Consider the following 6,137-nt stretch of genomic DNA (forward strand, 5'->3'; position numbering starts at 1 on the left):
AGACCTGCCAGGGGGAGCCTGGAGCAGGTCGGGATGGGCACGTGGAAGCAGGGGCCAGACCTGCTGGGTTGGCCGTTGCTTTCAGAAGCCCAGAAAGCAAGTCAGCCTGTGAGCCCCGCCGCTTCTCCTCCCTGTAGTCATTCGGCAGCTTTCACGTTCTATCCATGCCTGAGCCAAAACGGAAAAAGAAGTAAAGCAAAAAGGAAGTACTATTTTTTAAAACGGCCTTAGCTCTGTGAACTCCGACATGGAAATTGCTATTCATGTGTCGTGGGCCCCGAGGCCCTCCAAGCGACTTACTGACACTTCACACGGTGGGCTGGGCCCAGGGTGCACACGCTTGCCAGAGCTAGGCCGGCCCACAGGCCGGTGGCGGCTCCATCGGGGGCCTGGGCCAACCTCCCTGAGCCAGGATGGAGCCAGGCATCGGGCACTCTCAGGCACTAGCCCAGTAGTGCCCCTCTCTGTCACCCCGAGGTTTTAAAGATACACCTCCCATGGGATCTATGGCAGCCTCGAGACACACAGCGGGCCAATACTTTCATCTGCGTCTTCACGTGGAGGGACAGAGTGCAGAGGGGTATGGCGCCCTTCCCAGGGACACGCAGGCAGGGACTGATGGTCCTGGGGAGCTTGAACCCTGGCCTCTGGTTCTAAATCCTATGCTCCACTGAAGAGGAGAAGGCAGGGCCCTTGCCTGAGAGAAGCCAACAGACGGACATGAGCTGTGGGGAATCCACGTGGTCAAGTCCAAGTCTTCATTTTACAGCAGAAGAAACTGAGAAGCAGGGACCGGCCTATGGTCTCGCAGTCCCTCCACAGAGCATGCAGGGCTAGATGGAGGCTCCGGACTCCTGGCCAGGAGAATTTCCTATTATATTCTGCACTTAAACAGTTTCATTTGGGCGGAAGTTCTTCTGTTCCGGAAGAGACTCCAGGCCTTTCCAGAATCCGGTCTAAGACTGTCTTCCAGGATGTGCTGTGAAGGCCCATTCCTCGGGGAACAGCTGCTGGCGAAGGAGGTACGGTATTGATTATGGCTGAGGCGGGGGGGGGGTGTCGGGGGGAGAAGGGATGGGAAAGGGCAGTGGAAGTTTCTCTGAGAAGAAAACCAAAGGTATATTTATTTTGCTTTTGCTTATCTCTATTTTCTAACTTTTCTGCAGCTCTGTAACTCAGTTTTCACATTTGAAAGTGATAAACTATTTAGCTGGGACTTGTCTGGGAATCCAGAGGGTCTGGGTCCTGCTGGCTGTTAGAACTTGGGCAGAGTCCCACCTACCCCTCTCTGGGCCTTTCTTAGAAATGCCAGTAATAAGGTTGCCCTGTGAGAAGTGAGTGAATTGAAAGGCTCCCTGGCTCACGACGCAGCTCGCCAGCCTGGTCATCAGAGATGTAAACCATCCAAAGAAAGACACAGCCACCCAGGAGATAGGCGTCCAGAGAAAAGCCGAGGTGCAGGGAAGGCCACTTGGACTTGTCCGGAAGGTAAAAATTTTCGTCTGAGGGACAGACCCGTCCTGGTCCCCACGGAGGCCCTCTCTGAGCAGAGTGGAGATGGTTTTTCAGGCTTTACCTTCCTCGCCCCTTTGCTCAGATTCTAGGCCCACCAGGTAACAGCTTCCCAGAGACCCAGCTCCCACGAGGAAAGGAGAACAGGGAGGGGACGAGTGCACTCCTGTCAGCAGGAAGGGACACTGTCTGGTATCAGTTTTAATAGTGTTGAGAGGAGGCATTGATCTTGAGTGACAGGGCCAGCCTGCTTGACCTCTCTGGCTGTCTTGAGAAAGGTCAATGTCAGAACCAGTCAGATGAGGGCCAGACTGGAGGTTGGTCAATCACCTAAGACCTGCCTGCCATAGAATAAGGAATCAATAAAAATTGCTAAGTGAAAGTCGGCTGTGGCCTATCTAGGCAGCAGGGTGGAGTGATGGGTCCAGAAAGGGAAGGATGTTTTGATCCCAGCCATGCCCCCAGCTGGAGCCCCGGTCTCTGGAAGGGACACTGTCTCTGCCACCTATGGTCACCAATGGGGCACCCAGGTGACTGTTCTGAAGTTTGGTATCACTTTCTTGTCTTCCCCTCTCAGCTCCCCTCTGATGTCCAGGTGCGAGGGAGGGATCACAGCTCTCCACTCCTGAATTATTTCCCTCCATCTATCACTTACCTCTCACCAACAACGGGCTAAACCTCAGAGGCAGGGAATGCTAGGTCGGCCTGGGGCCCAACAATTCTAGGTCGGTGCCAGAAGGCCCTCAGAGGGAAAGAGACCCCCTCCCAGCCTCCAGCTCCGGTTTGCATAGCCAAGGAGCCCATGGCTGGACTGGAGCTGGCCCAGACCCCGCACTTTCTCCCAGGCTCCTCCATTCTCCAGGGGTCCCCAGAGGCTGCTCCAGAGATTTCTCTCCCCCACTTTTGTGGCCACACCTCACCTGGTCTTTGTTTGCTCCATCCTCTGTGGCTCTGGGATAATCAACAAGCAGGGTCAGCCCTTGGGGTACAGGCAGCTAATGCACTTCAGATGTCTGGGCCAGCCTGCCGCGGGGCAGGCAGATGCTCAGACGCTCACACTGATTACTGGCGCCTGGCCAGTGGCGGCGGTGCGGGGAGGACACCTTCTCTTCCCTTCACAGGTTGCTTCACTCCCAACCTGGGTGCAGCAGGTGCCGGTGTTTCACCCCAGAAACCCTGGTTGGGGAGGCTATTTCAAGGAAATATGGAAAAAGGGCAGGAAAAGCCAGAGGATAAATCTATTTTGATCATTTGGGAACTTATTTCTTCTTCTTTCCAAACTTTTCTGGGCCCAGAGCTGGCCTTTCCACTGGGGTCTCAGCAGGGAGGGGGAGAGAGAGGGGCGCCCTGCTTGTTGATGGCGGGCTCTGTGCCTGCTCTGGGTTGTGCATGAGTGTCTCCTTCTCCAACCTTCCCGGAAGCCATGCAAGGTTAAAACTGCTGTCATCCACTTTACAGAGAAGGAAAAAAGGTTCAGAGAGGTGAGGTGACTTGTCCAAGGTCTCGAGCTCCTGAGCAGTCAGTCGTACTAGGTGTCAGCCCGCCCTTGCCAGAGCCTACCCTCTACCCTACATCGAACCAGGACGTTTCCAGGAGACCAGATGGTTTATTGTCGTCTCAGACCTGCTCGGAATGTAGGGACCTGTGGGCTGCCCCCGGGCTTCAGACACTGAGGCTACCTTTGCAGCTGACTCACTCCTCGATCTTGACAAAGTAATAGATCTCACATTTACCAAATGGGGACCATCATCTCAAATTCAGGTGAAGTAATTCCATGATACTATCACATCCCCAGCCGTGCCTGGAACACATTCCGGGAGCCAGGCCCGCTGCTGGGGGCGTCCCACTGGCTAGCCGTTAAAAGCCTGGATTCCAGAATTCTGCTGCTTGCTGGCTGGGGACCCTGAGCAAAGTCACTTCACCTCTGGCCTTTGTTTCCTCATCTGTGAAACGATGGTAATGTTAGTTCCTGTCTTACCGAGCTGTGAAGTTAAATCAGTCACATTGGTAAAGGGCCTGGAAGGGTGCCCGGCGCAGGGCGCGCACCCAGCATGTGTGTTCGCTGATGCTGGACTCAACCTCATGAGAAGGGCATTGTCATTTTCCCTGGAGTACCCACGTGGAAACTGAGATAACGCACTGATTCTCAGACTTAGTGTGCGTCGGAGTCACCGGGAGAGCTCATGAAAATGGAGAGTTCATGAGTCTGGGCTGGGCCTGAGGACCTGCCGTTCTTTCGTATTCCCGGGTGAGGCTGCCGCTGCTGGTCCAGCGCCCACCCTCTGGGAAACAGTGCTCCAGTCGACCCGAGGGTGGCCCCTTTCTGCCAGGGCCAGCTAGGAGGACCAGTAATAGCAGAGGCTCAATGCACAATCTGGTGTGTGAGCGAGTGATCACAGGGAGCAGAAAGGGTGTCAGACCAGGAGCCCTGGGGTTCTGGTCCTGCATTTGCCCCCAACTCTCTGTGGGACTTCACCAAATCATCTTTCTCTCGCAGCCTTGGTTTTCCCCTTCATAAAACAGAGGTGATAAGATCCCTTCCTCGCCACAGGGGTCTGTGAGGATGAAACGGCCTGCACAGCTCCAGGGCCCACAGCGAGAGTGATGAGGGGAGGCTCCTGGCGGAAGGTGGCAGGCGCTGATTCTCACTACCATCCTTCACTGCTGTCTTTCCCTTCCAGCACTGAGAGCCAAGCTCGTTCCCTTCACTTATTGCTTGAACCTGAGTTGGGAAGATCAAGGCCACACTGACCCCCACACCCTGGTGGCACTGGGCAGAGGGCAGCGTGCTTGCTGTGGCCACAGGCTGCATAAAGGGGCCTGTGTTCCGGCTGCTCACCTCCCACTGTGTGCCCAGTGGTTTTCTATTTCAGTTGCTGTAAAAATATCACCTTTGATCTCAGCTTGTGGCTCTTAAAAAAAAGAAGAAGCCACCAACAGGCTGGGTTTTCATTTTTCCAGCCCCTCCTCCCTCTCACCTCCAGCTCCCTGCTCTCCTCCCATCCTCTCCATTCTCTCCCGGCGCATCCTCTCCTCCCCGGGGCACCGGCACCCCAGCTGGACAGAGCCCCGTGGGAATCAGTCTGCTGCTCTGCATGCCTCCCCCAGACTCCCCGACCAGGGCTGTCTGCTGAAGGGACAGGATAAATGAGGGTGCGTATAAGGAGATTACCCTTCCCCTCCTCCCTCTCTCCCTGCTCCTTCTCTTCTGCTTTCACGGCCAAGAATCTCCAAGATTCCCTGCTTGGCCAGGTCCAGGCCACTTCTTCAGCCGCTGTCAAGCACATGGTATCAATCACAGCCCTGCATCAGTGCAGCCTTGGGTCTTCCCTAGAGTTAGAGGGAGAACAGCCAGTGAAGCCTAAATATCCCAGCCACCTTCTCAGAGAGCCCAGTCAGCAGCACGGACTTGCCTGGAGCAGTGGCCTTCAGGCCTGACAGGTCTGGTGTCCCACCCCCTGGCTCAGCAGGCACTAGGACACCTTCTTCACACACACACACACACACACACACACACACACACACACACGGCCTTGCTCCTTTCCTTTCTGCAAACTGTGGGGAGCTGCACCCATAGGTCACCCGCCCCTGGCTGTCCCTCATGCTCTGGCCTCCGCTCTTGCCTTCCTAAGACAGTCTTGGGCCTACTCACTCCACACCGAGGCTTCTGAGCCAGAAGCCCTTTTGGTTGGAAAGTTGCCTTCTCACCTACTGGGCCCTTCCTGCCCTGCCACCCCTCTGTGTCATGAGGTCATTTCCAAGGGTCCCAGCGCTGGCACAGGGGCCACAGAACCCCTCTCAGAAGTTTTGTTGCTGACATGCATTTTGTGCCAATTGAGAGGTCAAACAAACTTCAAACCCCTGACTTACACCAGGCTTCGAGTTGTTGTAACGTTTTTCTTTGGTTTCAGCTTTTAGAGAAAGAGACAGAATACCATTCATTCGACAAATGCTTCTCCACAGGTCATCTGTGTCTGGCCCTGGGCTGACATGGCCACTGCCCTTCCTCAGGGGGCCTTCCCCCATGCCAGCTGCTGAAGACACAGATGTGTTCTGGGGTCAGGCAACCAGGGTGACAAGGAGAGCAGGGGCTGGGGCTCGAGAGGAGGCCCTGCCCAGCTCGGGTCTGCCTTGAGCAGGTGCTGCTGGAGCAGAAAGGGCAAGGATGGGAATTTACAGGAAGCCGTGAATGGAGCCATGGCCTGGGGTGTTCAAGGTGGAGTGAGGAGGATTTGTTGAGAGGTGAGAGGGGAGAGGTCAGGCCTCAAAGGGCCCAGACGGGCAGGTAAAGAACTTTGCCATTATTCCCAGAACTGTGGGGAGCCCCAACAGGATTTGAAGGAAGTCTGAACTGTCATGAAGAAGGCCTTTCTGGGAGTCATGTCGGGCCTGAGCAGAGGAGGTGAGGTCCTGGGTGTGTGTCCAGGCCACAGCCTCGTTTAGAAGCAACCACAGCCAACCGGGGCCCAGACTTAGGTCCTGCGGACCAGTCCGCAAGCCCTGGGCTAGGCAGAGGGTGCAGCCAGTGCGGCCGCTACTGGGCAGGGGGGTCTGGAGTCAGACCTGACTCATCAGGGTCCCCGGGGCCCAGCCCAAGGCTGGGGCAGGGCAGACGCCAGTAAAAG

The sequence above is a fragment of the Artibeus jamaicensis genome, unplaced genomic scaffold (genome assembly GCF_021234435.1).
Source record: "Artibeus jamaicensis isolate MK-2021 breed Jamaican fruit bat unplaced genomic scaffold, CSHL_Jam_final contig_64, whole genome shotgun sequence".
NCBI lineage: Eukaryota > Metazoa > Chordata > Mammalia > Chiroptera > Phyllostomidae > Artibeus > Artibeus jamaicensis.